General features: G+C 37.3%; 1 pseudogene; it reads left to right on the top strand.

Moving 5' to 3' along the window:
• Window positions 1-18,376, top strand: part of LOC127621696 (transcription factor IIIB 90 kDa subunit-like) — a 99,313-nt pseudogene that overhangs the window by 49,556 nt on the left and 31,381 nt on the right.

Genomic DNA, 18,376 nt, shown 5'->3' with positions numbered 1-18,376 from the left:
TTCACTCACTCTCTTTCACTCTCCTACTTTCACCGCAGTGAAGAGAGTAACTAGCCAATGTCAAAGCCTCCTTTCCTTCAACAGCATCTGTTATATGCAGGTTCACTTCACATTTTCACACCAGTTTAGCCCATAAATCTCCCTCTAAAATCCTGCTTATTTAATTAATATATTTTTTCCAGAGCACTGAATGAACTGAAATATGAATTTCATCTGATGATGATTTAGGGGGTTGGGAATCTATAATACATTTTTGTTTTTCGCTATTCAACGTGTTTCAACCCCAGACAGAGTTGGCCACCAGATCTTTGGTAATGCACTTCAGATTGACTGTGCGTGTGTGTGTGTGTGCGTGTGTGTATTTGTGAGTGTGAGATATATAATGAAAGATGAAAATACAGGAAGGATATTCCCTTAGGCTTTCATGTTTTTTTCTGTCTCTCTTGTAGTTCTTGGTTCTATGAACCTTGTTTGAACTTTGTCATTTTAAATGCCAGGCATTAGCCAGCATGTATGTGACTGAGAAAAGAGAGGAATGTTCCTCAAAGGAGAGACCAGTCTGCTCTTACAAAGCTTCCTGTGACTCTCTTCTTCCTGGATCACTTTGAAACCAGGATATTTTGTTACTGAGTATGATGAGCAGCTTTCAGAGACAGAAATATCAGAACCAGAGTCACAACCATGAAAATAAGGCCTGACAAAGAACTGTGGAAGGCCAAAGCTGCGTCTAAGTTTGCATACTTATGAATTATTCGACAGCATTTTGTATCTTAAGAAGTGCAAGTAGCATGTTCACACTGAAAAACGCAAAGAGACTGCGAGTACAGCAGAATACCTGGATGATTAATTTCTTCAACTGTAAAAAAAAGTGTGGAATGTTGGACACTTTATGAACTCAACAGTTGCAGCTTTCCCTACATAGTGGAATGCTGACCTGACAAAAAATTGCCTTAAACAATTACAAAACCCCTGTAGAGTAGGTAGCAGCTTGTTAAATGTTAAATGCTTAACAGCTGCCACATGTTGGTTGAACATTTACATAATTTGGGATGGAAATGGACTAACGCTAGCGACAACACATATCATGCATTTGAAACGTCATTTACCGCACCCTTACAAAAATCTAGAGATCTGGCAACTTGCTGCAAGCTACTCGCAAATTATTATTAACTAATTATTTTCACGTGCAAGTTAACTTCATGGCAAAGTCTTCATTGTTGCCAAAGGTTTTCTGCAGGTTCACCACTACCACAGTAGAGCTGCGATCTTTTGGAAAACATTTGGGACAAATCACAAGCTCATTTGCTTTTGAAAATATTAATTGGGAAGTTTGCTGCAAGTTTGTCAGAGCTCTAGATTTCTTTGGTAAAAAAAAAAAAAAAAACAATTCTGAATGCTTCAGTACAGATAAAATATTTTATTGTTCCATTTGAGAATATTCTAACCTTTGAAAAGTCATCCACTTGATAGACTTGCGTGTAGTGTAAGTGCAAAGTGGATAGTACATAATTTGAGACAACTAAAAGGGTATAATGCTGTGTTCCAGATGAAGCTAGAGGTTGAAATTTCCCACTTCTGACCTCAATGTGTTCCAATCACTCACACGTCATGGTCATGTACACATGTAAATGTGCAATGTCTTCCAATTGCCAGCTAGCTGGCTATCTAGTAGCTATTTCACAAGCAAAATAGGTGAAAATGTTAGTTCTGGGTTGTCTGGAATGTAGCAAAAATACTCAAGAACTAATGATTAACTAGACCTGGAAATAATCAAGACAGGGAAGTCTGTAATGGCAAACTAACTATACTACACTTACTACTTCTGCCACATCTATATATGGCAGAAATAGTAATAGAAGTATTGTAGTATGCCATTGTGAACTCGACTAAGGACCAGACCAAAACACGCAACCAGAGCTTCAAAATAAAAAAACACAATGCCAAGAGCACAAAGAACCTCAAAACCATCCCTGCATTCCAAACACATACATCAAGCCTTCAGTGGGCATTATGAAGAGGGAAAACTCATGCTAGCCATGCTGTAAGGTTGTTCCAAAAAGTATTTTCAATAAAAGTGACTTACGAAATATGTGAGTTCCAAATGACCATAATTTTTGGGCCCTTCACCTTTTAACCCTCCCAAGCTCTCACATTTGTTGGTAAATTCTTCTAAGGTAATAGGTCACTTCTAAATGGAATGTACTCCATGACTTATTTCCCGATCCCATTACCTCTCCCTTCCCTCATCTTTTTCTTTGGACTTTATAAAAGTGGCAAAAAGCCTCAAATAAAATGTTTTGAAAGTAGTGAATATAAATCCAATCATTATGTGGCATACTAATGACTTACTCAACTCGACTTTTAAAGCATATATTCCAGCAGTGAAAAAAGCTAAATTCTCCTGTCTGTGTAAATTTATACTGCAGCTCATCTTGATTGATTACACTGGCTTGCTTAGACCTTAGCTCATCATCCCATACCGCACTGCTGCTTTGCACGTACAATTTTTTCACTGAGCTCCAGCTCTGGTGATGCGGTCACATTATCCAGCATAGTCTGTGCTCTGTCCCTCCCTCTCTGTGCTGCCAAAGGGCTGTGTTGATGTCGCTCAAGCTTGCATGTGTATAGTATTGATCTTATGGCCTCCATGCCTTCAGACAACTTTGCTTGATTCAGAGTGATAGGCCCATGGCTTGGGGAAAGAGAGAGAGAGAGAGAGAAGGATGGGAGTCTGTGTGTAGCTGGAGATGACAGTTATGCTCAGAGGACATTCACTGAATGACGCATGGCACGAGAAATGGAAAAGCACAGCTTCTGCAGGCAAATGCAGCATTTAACCTTTCAAGCAGAAATAGATGGAAGTGTTTGACATGATCAAAACATGCTGAGTGATAGTGTGGCGCAAGAGGCTATTTTGATGTCTTCCCATATTTCTAGTTAACAACATGTGTAAGATGTTAAAGGGATAGTTCACTCAAATATTAACTCACCCTCATGTCGTTTCTTATCCCTATGACTTTCTTTCTTATGTGGAACACAATTTTTTTTTTTTAAATGAATATCGCGGTCAATTGCCTCACTTTAAAGCTTGAAAAAATAAGCAGGTCGGGGGAGTAACTGAATACATGTAATGGGATTATGTATTTAAAATACAAAATATATGTAATTGTATTCCACTACAGTTACAATTGAAATCATTGGTAATTAGAATACAGTTACATTCAAAAAGTATTACTGAAGAGATTACTTTGCATTTTATTGTCATTTGTGTCATACAATATTTAGTCCTTTCAGATGGAAAACATTTATACATATAAATGATCCAAAGTGCATTTGAACAGTGGTGAAACACTTTCTTATGATGTGTTACATTCATACGAGCAGACAGAGAAGTACGTTTGAAGTAAGTTTGGGGCACAAGAAATAGAAATAAACCTTGTGTAAATTGTCAGCTTTATGCTAAACTAAAATACTATTTCTAGCCATTTTACATGCACATGTTACCAGACATGATCATATTTTATTATAAGAAAATTCACGTTGGATAATAATTAATTTTTTTCTAAGACCTTTGATATTATGGCAAAAATCATATTCTTGATCATAATGTTTGTATTGTTTTCCTGTAATAATATATAAAATCCTTAAAACAAGATCAATTTGATTTATCTTGTTTAAGAAACAACACTGCATATGATATTTAAGGTTTTCAGAGAATGTCATTTTTAACATGTGTATTTTGTCTTACTGTACTAGCAGAGTTTTTATAGTCAAAACAAGTGAAAAAAATCTATCAATACTGAAGAAGTAATCCAAAGTATTTAGAATTCGTTACTGACCTTGAGTAATCTAATGATTACATTACAAATGACATTTTACAGCATGTATTCTGTAATATATAGTGGAATACATTTCAAAAGTAACCCTCCCAACCCTGCTCATAAGTATCATAGTAGTATTTCATCATATTCAATGTCTTTTGAAGGCATACAATATGTTTTGGTAAGAAACAACCCAAACGTAATAAATTTTTCAGTGAAAACTTTGATACCCATTACACACTCATGAGGACTACGAGAGAAGCTTGTTCGCAGTGGCTCATTGTTTAGCACTTAAAACAACCCACTTTCTCATGTGAAGATGTTATACAGACTTGGAACAACATGAGGGTGAGTAAATTGTGACAGCATTATCTTTTTTGGGTGAACTATCACTTTAATGTGTTAGGACACGTACACTCACTTAGCACTTTATTAGGAACACTTGTACACCTACTTTTCATGTAATTATCTAATCAGCCAATCATGTGGCAGCAGTGCAATGCATACAATCATGCAGATAGGGGTCAGGAGCTTCAGTTAATGTTCATCAATCAACCATCCGAATGGGGAAACAGAGAATTGCCAGACTGGTTCGAGCTGACAGAAATGCTACGTTAACTCAGATAACCACTCTGTACTATTGTAGTGAGCAGAATAGCATCTCTGAATGCACAACACGTAGTCATTTGGCGGATGGGCTACAACAGTAGAAAATGACATCGGGTACTTTATTAGGACCATAGTGTTCCTAATAAAGTGCTAAGTGAGAGTATGCAGTTTGTATAAAGTATCTAAAAACCTAAATAAAATATACAAATATCAAATTTGAGCAGCTTATCTGGAAATGTGGCACAAGCAATGCCAATTTATGGGTTTAATTCCTTTATATATTTTATATATGTATATACTAATTGCATTTTAAGTTGCTTTGGATAAAAGCATCTGCAAAATGCATAAATGAAACAAGAAATTGTATTAAATGCATAATGAAATTTAGCTATTTCTAGCCATTTTACATACACACGTTACCAGGCATGATCATGTTTTTTTTTTTATCAAGAAAATTCTTGTAATTTAATAATAATAAATAAAAATTCTAGACTAGTCTATTAGGGCAAAAAACGTATTCATGATAATAATTTTTGTATTGTTTTCCTGTAAAAATATCTAAAAATCTATCCTTTAAACAAGATCAGTTTTATTTACCGGTATCTTGTTTTAAAAATAACACTGCATAAGATATTTAGGTTTTTCAGAGAATGTATTTTTAACATGGCAGAGTTTTTGTAGTCAAAACATGTAAAAAAAAAAAAATCTCCCAGTGCTGAAGAAGTAATCAAAAGTATTTAGAACGTTACTGACCTTGAGTAATCTGACGGAATATGTTATAAATTACATTTTACAGCATGTATTCTGTAGTGGAATACATTTCAATGGTAACCCTGCCAACCCTGCATACATGTATATTCTTCACTCCTTGGCCTGCTTGCCCACAGCACAGACAGTTGGAGAGGCTGGAAAAGGCTCTTAGAGGTTATCTGTCAGGCCTTCACCATCCTTCATTGTCAGATACATAGAGACTTTTATGTTGACATCGTCTGATTGGAGGATCATGTCCATGAGTTCCTTGAGCTGGCTAATGTGGTGCACTATGTTGACCACGCTCTGATGTCATTTTTCAGAGCTGGTCTAAATGAAGCATTAAAGGCACAGATGCCTCAGGCGGATCCTCATTGGACATTATGTGAGTACATGGATTTAGCTCTTAAAATTTGTGGCTTGCTTTTCACTGTAAGGGAAGAAAAAGAGGACAGTAATTCTACCCCCACAGAGAATGCCCCCTAGGTGGCCGTCACTTCCATGGCTCCTTCCTCCATGGCTCCTTCCTCCTGGCCTCCACTGCTCCTTCCTCCTAGCCTTACACGGCTCCTTCATACTGGCCTTCCATGGCTCCTTCCTCCTTGCCTTTCATGGCTCCATCCTCCTGGCCTTCCATGACTCCTTCCTCCTTGCCTTTCATGGCTCCTTCCTTCTTGCCTTCCATGGCTCCGCCCTCAGAGTCTTCCACGGCTCCGCCCTCACTCCCAGAAACTCCACCCTCAACTTCATCATCCTTCGTTGTCAGATACACATCGACTTTTATGTTGACATTGTCTGAGACTCTTATTTTGATATCTTGCCTTATTAGAGTTTATTATTTCCTTATTTCCTTCCACCATTGTTTCACATGTGTTATCTATTTAGCTCATTTATTTCTGTGTATATATATGCCCTCACTTCCATTCTCCTTTGCCAGCTCTTGATTGTTGTTACATGTCCTCCTTGTTTATATGAGCATGAAACACTCTCAAACTGCAACTCTATTGTCAAGCATCCAGTTTCATTCTCGGAGGATGACGCTAGTCACACGTGAAATTGATTTGATTGAATAAAGATAAAGGCAAACAGGTGGGATTCACTCCTGCAAATAAAAGGTAATGTCTTAATTTGTTGACAGATGGGCTATAACCATATTAAACTTATTACATTACACTAAAATATGTTATAAAATACAAATCTACAAACATTTGTCCTTTCAATTTTGGGTGATCATCAAAAATGCAAGTGTTTCTCCCAATGTTCATTCATATTTATGGCATTTTATGTTGGAGCATCAAGATGCCCTGTTTATTTGCATAATGATTCACGTGATTCATTATGTAATCTGGATTATGTTCACTCAAGTGCATAAGCATATTAGAGGCTCATTTCTTGAGTATTACATCTTCGGATTTTGTTCTTTATCTAATCTCACACACACATCACGTTTTTGAAGATATTCCCCTTAAACTGTAAACGGTAGTGAATGCTCTTCTTTCTTGCGCAGTTATGAACTTGAAAAGACATTTTGAGATTCATTTGGTGTTTATTGACTCAAGTCACTTTTAGTGGCTGATTTGACAACAGTTGCTGCTAGCCACACTCTATGAGCCTTGTGTAGTTAGTGACTAGAGTTTGTGTACCGTGCCTTGCTGGTAATAAAGCTTAGCCTGTGTGACCTTTATGTGACTTCTTTCACGTTTTCAACCCCCTCTGAAATTGGAGATCCTTGTGAGAGGCTACCAACTATCCAACTCCAGTCAGACACACGCCAGCCTTCTAAGGGGTAGAAACCTGATCACGCCATGTTGTTTTTCTTTCTCCCTTCTTTCCAAGCCGTCTGTGTTATCACTCTGGGGAAACACTGTAATTTCCTTCACTGGGTTTGATATGTGACAGCCAATGCAAGCTGCCTACAAACAAGCCCAATTCCCTCCTATACCAGTGTGCCCATGTTGGTCCATGCCTGAGCAAGTATCCTATCTCCGTCTTGTGGAGGAGAGACCTGGATTCAATTACAGCTTTGCTGAACATTTAGAATTCATCTCCCCCTTGAAAAGCTCCCAGGTGTTAGAGGAGCAGGCAATAAAAAATAGTAGTAGATGTAATAGAACACGGAAACACAGCAGTCAGAACAACCACAAATATTTGATTGGCTTTTGATGGGCTGCATTAGACATGGAGGTTGTGAGTCCATGAGTACGTGCCAAAACGTGTACATACTGCAAATTTCGTCATCAAAACTGTACACATGGACTGTTCTCATGCAGACTGGTTTTCTAGACACATGGACTGTATACATCTTTGCTCGTCATCGGCACATGCACAAGCTTTTGTCTGTGCTCAAAGTGAATAAAAAAGCAGTCATAGTGCGCATGCTTCAAACGCGTCCTTATGGGCTCACGGTGCACGAGATGGAACAGCACCCTAAAAAAACAAAGTATACCCTAGACATAATGCCCACTTTTTTTAAGTCCTCCTGAGAAGTTTGTACTTATGAGGTCAGAACTTGATGTTATTTGCTTCTCTTTTTTACTTTCTAACAAAGACAATAAGCTTTTTTAGCATCAATGGAACAAAAAGATAAGCTAAGCTGCACATTAGGTGTGTAATTGATGAATTATCAATTTTTTTATTCTCGTGCTGCCACATATAATGATTGGAATTGTACAGTGGTTTTGTTGCACATGCCTGTCACCTCATAAACCAACTAAATGAGCCATATTTTCTGCAATCTTTATCACTTTTCTTCATTAACAATACAAAAAATGCACTCACACAAAACTGTATAGTCAAAATCCACAATTAAAATGGAATGATTACCAATAACAATTTGCTGCCATGATTATTTATTCCGAAAGTCGGGGCTCAAAGAAAATCGAATTTCCCACTGGTAATGTAATGACTTGAGGAAGCAGACAAGGGGTTGGATCCAAGCGCGGTTTATTTGTAAACAATAATCAGGAAAACACAGGAACAAAGGAAGAGACCACGATGGGCAAACTAAACTCAAACACAAAATGAAACACAGGAGCAAAGAAAAGTCCACAATGGGAAAATCAAACTAAAACACGAAATGACACACGGCTGGGAGAACAAACACGAAGGGCAGGTAACAAGGGCTAAGGCACGACAAGAAACCACACACGACATATAACCATACAACGAACGACAAGGCAAAAGGAAAACAACAGGGTTTAAATACACAAAGACACAATAAAGACTAAACGAGACACAGGTGAGAACAATGATGAGTGCTGGCAGAGATGAGTGCTGGGGATAGTGGGAAATGTACTTTTTTACACGGACAGTGAGACTCAGGGCGGACAACAGGGAAAACGTGACATGGAACGGATCGGTGACGGGTGAAACGGAAAACACGGAGCAGACCACACGGAAACATGACATAAACGTGATGGGTGAAACAGAGAACCTAGGGTAGACAACATAGGAACGTGACAGGTAACTATGGCTTTGTGTTGCCTTTCATGTGTGTTTCAGTTCAAAGAAAACATTGCTTGAGCAATGGGGTCATGAAATGCTCTTTGTTTATATAGTTTTATTATCTTTATTAAACTGTTCATCTCAAGCACATCTGTTAACACTCACACCCTGTCTACACTAGACACGAGAGTAGCGTCAAAAGCAATAAAACAAATTATAATCAATGATGCTGTCTACCATGAAAGCGTCTGTTGCGGCGCGTTGTGCTGACAATAAACAGATGTTTGCCCGTACAGCCAACAACACAAATAAACCATTTAGAAAGTTTGTGTCGACGTGCCTGGTGTAGACAGGGTGTCAGCACCATAAACTATCAAACAGTCATGACATATTAAATATTCAGAAATGAAACTGTTTACTCACGGTTTTTGCTATTGCGTCCAAGTATTTGCATCCAACTGCCCCATCCTTCAATAACCGCTCCTTTGCAAAGCTTGAATCGTATTATGACTGGTATGATATGAGACGAACATATAATCCACTCTAAAATATGCTGAAGACACATCCACATCCAGTTTCCAGTAACATTCCATCATATTTTCATACATCTACAACTAAAAATAGCACAGGCAAAAGAACGCAGCTTTGACAGAGAGCTTCTCCTCTTCAGAGTTGTAACTTGACACCGCATCTTTTAAAGGATGCCTGAGATGTGTATCAAGCGGTCAAAAACATCTGTCTGTGCATGTTTAAATAGAAAGACATTTAAATCAGGTGTGACTGAATGAGCACTGTAATCCTTGTAACATCACATGTTCCACGAATTCCAAGCAAGCCATTTTTGCAGCTCGGTTTAAATAAATGCTCTTTTTCTTTGAAGGAGGAAGTTTTCAGTTCTGAAACTTACAGTATGTTTTTATAGTACAACAACCTCTTATAAGTCAAAAGATCAAGGAAAATGTTATTCCTCATGTCATGACCTCTATAAAGTAATTATATTTATCCGTTTTTATGTCACAAACTTTTGAAAGTAACTCTATCGCCCTCTTGAGAACTGGGGTTTGGTCCTGCCACAGAAACGCAAGAATGCACTTTAAGTATGTTCAGCCAGATCATGTGTTGGCAAAGTGCGGCCAAGCGCTTGTGTCTGTGTTTACATACTTGTGTTAAGTATGTTTCTGGCCTACGAATGTGACTTGGTTTGTTTTCCTCTTTTACCATGATGGAAGTGACAGAGAATAGTAGTAGCAACTTTAGCAGTCAAACTGTCAAGGTAATGTCCAGTCTGCATTGTCTAACATACAAGGTCGATCTCCCAAACTTTTGAATACACTTGACTGTCAAACTTCAGTTAGAGTTCCTTTTTAAGAAGGTTCCTCTGAGGTATCAATCTCAAATATTCTTAATCATATGATACTGGAAACCACCTTTGAAGTAGTTTTGTGTCTTAGACCTCACATGTGCAGGAATAAGAATCTGAGATGCGGGACAGATTGTGACCCATTTAATCCCTTCTCAGCTCAGATATTTAAATCTGTTCTCCCTGGCTAGCCTCACTGGAAGAACGTCAAAGTGTATGAATGTGAGTTGGATGGCCACAGTAGAGACACCATTCAGATCTCTCTCTGTACAATTCATGAACATCTGGTCCTGATCCACTGAGGCTCCACCAATCCTATCACAGTTTGTCTTTGCCTTCTCCCAGGCCAACTATTGAAAGCTTTTAAAGTCACTTAACAAGGCATGCTAAACTACTTTTAAAAACAAGTTTTGCATGCGTGTTATTTTTCACTTTAGTTGGATAGGTTTTTAAATCTAAATGTTTGTTTAGAATAGATCACACACAAATGGAAATCAGATCCAGGGTGTTTCTTTTGTGTTTCTCTAAATTTATTTTATTGTTAATCCATCATGAGTGAACACTAATAATTATTATATTCCAATAAGTATTGTATTCCAAATATTCAAATATGTTTTGATGTGCTCGTAATCCATCATAATTACAGTACATTCACATTTTCAGGCGTATATACTGTTGTATTTTGTGATTGTTTTCATTCATCTCACCTATTTACAGCTCTAATGGCCCTGATCTCATTTATATTTATGTATTAATTTAGGCACGTTCTTATTTGCATAAAAATTAGATTTTAATATTGGGATTGATAAATGTGACACTGTGGATTTAAAAACATTTTGGGAAAATATTTGAGGAACACACAATATCTTTTAACATCACAGCTAAGCCTATTACTAGCAATTACACAACATAGAGCTGGCGGTGCATGCATTATTGACAGAACTCCACCGAAATACGGTACTTCCTAATTAAAGGGGATATCTATAGATAGTTTTGTACCATCTCTGACAGATGCTAACTCCAGTCACTCTCTGTTATGTCACAGGGCGTGTGCTGTGTTGCTGGAAAGACTGCCCAGAAAATCAGATAATCAGATTCTCCATTTTCAATAAATATGACAAAGGAAAGCACTTTCTCATGCATATTAAAATGAGCTCTAGATGGTTGGAGCTCAAAAAGGAGAATTCTTTTTTTTTACTGTAGACAGCTCAACATTAAGGTTGGCCCAATGGCCTGGGACCAGTGTGAGATGTTTTCGGCCAGTTCACAGAAATTTTACTTGCCCTAACAGGCTAATATTGTGTGGTCACTATATCTTTCATTTGAAAACAATTTACATTGTATGCCTTAAAGGGATAGTTCACTACTCATTCATCTCATTTACACACCCTCATGCCATCCAAGATGTGTATGACTTTCTTATTTCTGCTGAGCACAAATGAAGATTTTTTTAAAAATATCTCAGCTCCATACAATGCAAGTGAATGGTGACCAGAACTTTGAAGGTCCACAAAGCATATAAAGGCAGCATAAAAATAAACCATATGACTCCAGTGGTTAAATCTATATCATCAGGAGCATGATAATTGTGGGTAAGAAGAAGATCAAAATATATGTCTTTTTTTATTATAAATTCTCCTCCTTGCCCAGTAGGTGGCGATATGCACGAAGAATGTGAATCGTCAAAAACAAAAGAAGAACATGAAAGTGTAAGTTTAATTGTAGATTTATAATAAAAGCTTAAAAAGGCTTAACTGATCTGTTTCTCACCTATCAAATCACTTCTGAAGTTATTGATTTAAACACTGGAGTCATATGGATTACTTTTATGCTGCCTGTATGTGCTTTTTGGAGCTTCAAAAAGTTGGTACCCATTCACTTGAATTGTATGGATCTACAGAGCTGAAGTAGTCTTCTAAAAATCTTCATTTGTGTTCAGCAGAAGCAAGAAAGTAACATCTGGGATGGCATGAAGGTGAGTAAATGATGAGAGAATTCTAATTTTTGGGTGAACTGTCCATATAAACATTTCTGTGACACTTTGAATATTGTTGTTACAAATTCTGCTGATTTAAATATTTCACCAATTGTTCTTCACCAATATTTCGAGTTTTCTAGCTTGCTAACATAGATTTGTAGAGATATTTGTCAAAATTGCGAGAATGACCTATGATAATGGAAGCATCATAATCAGTACTATTTCATTAATATATGTGTCTTTGACTTTGCAGAAGACAAATCAGACAATGGGGAGCTAAATCTGGATGGGATGGATGAAAATTTGATCGAAAAGTTATGACGTCTATTATTAGGATTCTATTTTGCCTTATGTAACACATTACTGTTCTCAAGTAATTAGCTACAAACTGCTGATGAACTTTAGCTGGACATATGAAGTTCAGAAACTACTGATGTCCTCCATCCATGATGATCCTTCATTAGAATACATTCGTTTCAGGAATTAGCACCCCTCAACTTTGAGTTACTTAAGGGTCTGTCTTCTTCTCTGCAGTATATTCTAAATGAGATGGAGGTGGAGGCAAAGTCGGAGCTGTGGATGAAACAGAATGAGGAGTATTTGAGAGAGCAGAAAGGAAAGCGAACAGGAGAAGAGCTTAATGCTTTTATTAAGTAGAGCTCATACACCCGATCTGTGCTGACGTCAGAGGCATGTGGCCCATTGAGGGACTGATTCAATATTGCTCAGCCATAGAGATAAAAATTATTCTGTGAAAGGATTTTGAAATACTCAATTGGCACAGTGAACTACTTCCTGAACCTTAAAGCTTTGGGAGATTATGCTGGATTTTTTAAAATATGCAAATGAAAATAAAAAAATACAAAATACCTGTGATAAAGGAAAGATTCACCTCCTGAAGTCAATATGCTCAATGGTTTAAAAGTTAGTTTTTTCTTACTTCACAGTACTTTTGTGAAGCCATTTTATTCTTTTGTCTGTATTTTTTTATTTTTTTTATTGGGCTTTTTAGAGCTCTATCTAATATTCATTCTTTTAAATGAATATTTTGGGTTCAATACAAGTTAAGCTAAATCATCAGTATTTGTGGTACAATGTTGATAACCATAAAAGTTAATTTTGACTCGTCCCTCCTTTTCTTTAAAAAATAAAGAGCAAAAATCAAGGTTACAAAGAGGCACCTTACAATGAAAGTGAATGGGGCCAAATTTTGAAAGGTTTAAAAGTAGAAATGTAAATCTTATAATTTTATAAAAGCACTTACATTAATTAATCTCTTTAAACTTGTTTATTATTTGTGCTGTAAAGTTGTTTAAATTTAAATTTTTACAGTCATTTTAGGATTTATTGATATTACATCGTCATGGCAACTAAATTGTAAAATTGGCTATAACTTTACACAGAAAAGATTAGTAAGTGATTTTATCACACTAAAATCATGTTAACACACATATTGTTTATGTCTTAAGGCTATACTTTTGAAATGGTGAGCAGCTATTTTAACGATTAAAGATAGTTCACTTCCATTGTAAGTGCCTCACTGTAACCCAGATTATTTTTATTATTATTTAAGAAAAGGAGAGAACATTCTAAATGAAATTTTGTAGTAATCAACATTATGCCACAAATGGTGTTGATTGAGATTAACTAGTATTAGACCTAAATGCTCTGTTTGTTCAAGCGCCTTCATTTGCTCGCTTTTTTTCAGAAAAAGAGGAGAGAATAGCTAAAGAGAAGTAGCAAGGGAGCTATAAGGAGCAGGTGAGCCAGTCTGTGAGTGCGTATAATGTGTGTGTGGGTCTTAGGTATAGTGCTGACCTGGACTTCTCTCCCGTGCCGGGGTCTTAAAACACTCAGCAGCTGCAGGTCCTTGGGGGACTGCATGCTTTCCATTTTATGCCCACTTGCTGCTCTAGTTTCAACCCAGGCTCTCAGCCACCTCTCCTTACCCTGTCTGTTCTGACATCTGCACCATGACTCCCAGTCGGGGTTGGATTAGCTGGTCCTGCTCTGCACCTCTAATTAGATGTCTTTTTTAGAAAGCCACATTTTCTAGAATAGCTAAAGAGAAGGAGCAAGGCAGCTATAAGGATCAGTTGAGCCAGTCTGTGAGTGTGTATGTATAATGTGGGTGTGGTTCTTAGTTATGGTGTGGACCTGGATTCTATACCGAGAATTATCTAAGCACCAATTCTAAGTTCTAACCCAATGAACCCTTATGATGCATTTCTTAAATATGCCTTATTTAGTGGCATAAATTGAAGAAACTATATAAATATATATATATACCACAGTTAGTTCCGATCCTCAAATCTGATTGGACGAGAGACGTTCCATGAGCACTGGTGGTGTGACGCTTCACTGTGTTATTACCTACGGCACTCGGCCTGTGGCCGAATCACAGCAGTACTGATTTAGGGCCATATAGCATGATTGCGAGTGTGATATTGCTTCTATACAACAGTTCAGTGAACAAGTAAATATAAAAAAAAATCAGGAAAAAATGAGTACGGTCATAAAAACACATTTGTGCATTGAACTACATTATTACGCAATGGATCAGAATCTGCCATTGTCGGTTCAAACCAAATGATGCGTCCAAGCCGTCATTAGTAATTAAAAAAATTCACTTCAGAAATGTTATCACAACTTGTGCTATTTCTAACAAGTTATTGGATAAACAAGGATTTGTGTGTGTGTGTGAGTGTGTGTGTGTGTGTGTGTGTGTGTGTGTGAGAGAGAGAGAGAGATGGCGCATGTGTGATCACTTATTGCCACACCCAAGCAGAGATGCTGTCAGCTTTCTGGATATCAGCTTTCTCAGTTGAACAATGGCCGTCCAAGCGGGGGTAATTCTCCCTATTTCGCGGTAGCCAGTACGCAAGAGTCATTCCCTATAGAAACCACAATATCTTCTGCTATTTTAAACAGCACCCATTGTGTGAATAGTCAGTCTGTTGTGTCTCTCAGCTGCGCCGTAATGCTGAAGTTGTTCGTTTAAAGCTGTTTAAAGCTATTTTCTAGATGTAGTTGTGTATTAGTAATACGAGCGATCACGAAGAGCTGTTTTAAAAAATGACTGACGGATTCACTTCAAGTCACCAACTGCTCATATTACACACAAAAGTGATCTTTTGCCACCACCTGCTGGCTAACATATGTAATGTCAAAAAATTACATAAAAAATACATGTAAGAGACACTTTTACAGTAACTCTTAACACATATGCACTACTCTTACACTTTATTTTAGAGCAGCAGGAACACAAGCGGAGTGATACACACACAATGAGGCTGCGTCAGACCATCACTGTCAGAACATCAGTGCTCATGGTACGTCTCTCGTCCAATCAGATTTGAGGAACTGTATGTACGTATGTATATTGTGCAAAAGTCTTTTATATTTCACAAAAACACATAATATATTTCACAAAAACATTTGTCTTAAGATGGTTAAATATATCTTTAGCTGTAGTTTGTCAATAGGAAATATAAATTTTGAACTCCTGAAAATTTATTTTGCAAATAGAATAGAAAAGAAGAACAGGGGGCCCTGCAACAGTTAGCATGGCCCCCACAGAGCCCCCCACTGTATATAAGAGTCAGTCTGAGATTACATATAGAGACAGAAGCAATTGAGACAGCCTAAATAGATAGAAGAACTGTGGCAAATTCTCCAAGAAGCTTGGAACATCCTATCTGCCAACAACCAAGAAAAACTGTGTCCAGGTGTACCTAGGAGAATTGATGCTGATTTGAAGGCAAAGGTGGTCACAACAAATATTGATGTAGCTAATTTTTAGGTTTACTGGATTTGTATGACGTTAATTGATAAATGAAAAATTTTTATGGCATTTGAAGACCTAAAATTTTAGTGCCTAAAAGTTTGCACATTACTGTATATCTGTATATATATATATATATATATATATATATATATATATATATACACATTATTATTTATGTCATAAAACACAAATGACCCTAGGATTCATTTAAAAACAAAAGCAAAAACTAGTCAAACCTTCTGCTCAGTGGTGTTCAATGGAGCTGCTGAGGGGATGACAATAAATTTGGCATCTTTCTCTCACTATAGTTTTGGCATCTTTTTCTCGCTATATAGTTTACTTTTGCGTTCCAAACCTAGAAATGTGAAAAGGGTCCATTTGTCTAATCTTGTGACTTTTGTGCCTCAGCCCAAGAAGCTGTCCAAGAAGCGAGAACCTATCCTGGCCAGCTCTGCAGAAGAGGCTATAGAGAAGATGTTGGAACAGAAAAAGATTTCTAGTAAGATCAACTATGATGTTCTGCGAGACCTCAACAGCAAGGGCAGCAGGATCAACTCTATGCAACAAGCCGAGGAACCACCCACCAACAGCTCCGGATGCAAGAGCTTGACCCGCCGCAAGAAACATCCAAACAAGAGCAAACTTGGTCTGGCTAAACCCGCTGGCCTTATGGGCAAAAGGTGAGAATTTAATGAAGATAATTTGATTATGAACATTTGAATCATTCACACAGTTAGCTTTCTGCTAATTTTCCCATTGAGTTTTTTATTAGAGGTTCAAGCATGAAATGCTGAAACCCTGTTGTTATTGTAGGGTTCCACTTTTATTATTATTTTATGCTAAAAATAGGCCTAAAAATGTTTACTTGGTTGGAAGGCAGTATTATTGATCGCTACTCAGGTGCAATGACTATCTCCCCCAAAATCTTTGCCATATTGGAGTTTGTTTTTGCAAAACAAGCTAGTCCTAGGGCATTCGCTGATCGGAACTAAACCAGTGCAGAAAGATTCTCTGGAGTCCCAATATCAGTAACTTTAGTTTCATCGTCGTAACGGTACTCCAAAACGTATGAAGTGGTTGTGGACACTTTTACATAAATAGTTAAAACTCTTGATTGAAATGAGATATTTTCACAAGACTTGGGACGACTATGTACAGGGTCAATCTGAGGACACATAAAAGAAATTGCAGGCCTCTGCCTCATGGTGGTGCTTTTACATTTTCAAACCTAAAAATAGCTCTAAATAAGTAATGGTTGGTCTGATCAACTTGGAATTTTGCATGCAGTTTCGCATATAAAACATGGTCGCCATTTGCCAATACATTTTAATTAGCTATTAGACAATGTTAACAAAGGCCGATCAAACTAAATGTGGTGGGCCTATTTGTGTCTTGGCCCAAGACTGTCTTATTAACACTGAATATATTTTACATATGTACTTAATGGCCCTTAAACGCTTGAACTCCGTTATTTGCTGCCTGCAGCTATAATTGTTCTTCTGAATATTTCTTCTTTTTATCTTTTTCTTTTTTTTTTGGTCAGTTACTGACACAAACCACCACATCTGTCTTTGTTGTAGCACGGCACCGCTCCAAGGTGTAAAGAGCCTATTTTTTTCCTCAGACAAAGGACATGATCAAAAAGGCTGTTCCCTTGCCCTTGAGGGTTAGATTTTTCTTGTCTGCCTCCAACATTTTGTCTTTCCTTTGCTCCTTTGGCTGACCTTCACAGTCATTTCCACCAGGAGAAGACTTGTCATCAATTTAGTGCCAAGACTGTCTGTCTGCCATTACCTGGCACCCTACAGTGCATGCTGGGAGCCTGCCCCTTCTTCAATTAATAGTCCTCTATGGCTCCAAATGTCCCTGTGAGAGACGTAATGAATATAAGATAGACAGAGCACAAGATCATGACTTCTACACTTTGGCATTGAAAGATAATTTCTCTTTGTGTGATGTCTTTCCTCCAGTCCATTTGGTTAATGATAATTACTAATTTCATACTGAATGGTGAGATGATAATGAATCAGAAATATGAACGCTGTCATAGACCTCATACCCTGAAGCTTCGAAAAAGCAATTTACTGACCTCTTTCTTTTCAATCTTATACTTATGAATGCGTTTGAAACAATCTACACAATGTTAGCGTATATTAGTTTTACATTTGGGGGTTTTGAAATATAAATATAATCTTTAAGATATACTTAGATTTTTCTGTTAGAAATGTTATTTACCTTTAAAAGGATAGTTATAAAAAATAAAAACACATTTTACTTAACTCTCTTGTTGTTCCAAACCCGAATTACTTTATTCCATGGAACACAAAAGGAGATGGCAGGCAGAATGTTATCTTCAGTCACTTTTATTGTACAGAAAAGGATGCAAAGTGAATGGTGAGTGAGGTTAACTTTCTTTCTAACATCAACCTTTGTGTTCCAAGGAAGAAAAAAAAATCTTAGTTTACAGTTTACTAATGTCATTATTTATCAAAAGTATGCGATTCTGGAGAGCGTTTTCGAAATTCTGATTTCGGTGGAGGAAAACGTAGCTACAGTGTGGATAAGAGGTGTAAACATTGCAAACTGAATGCTGCTTTCAAACGAAAATGGATTAGTGTGGACGTGGC

This window comes from Xyrauchen texanus, chromosome 28, assembly GCF_025860055.1.
Source record: "Xyrauchen texanus isolate HMW12.3.18 chromosome 28, RBS_HiC_50CHRs, whole genome shotgun sequence".
NCBI lineage: Eukaryota > Metazoa > Chordata > Actinopteri > Cypriniformes > Catostomidae > Xyrauchen > Xyrauchen texanus.
This window is presented reverse-complemented; position numbering and strand designations above follow the sequence as displayed.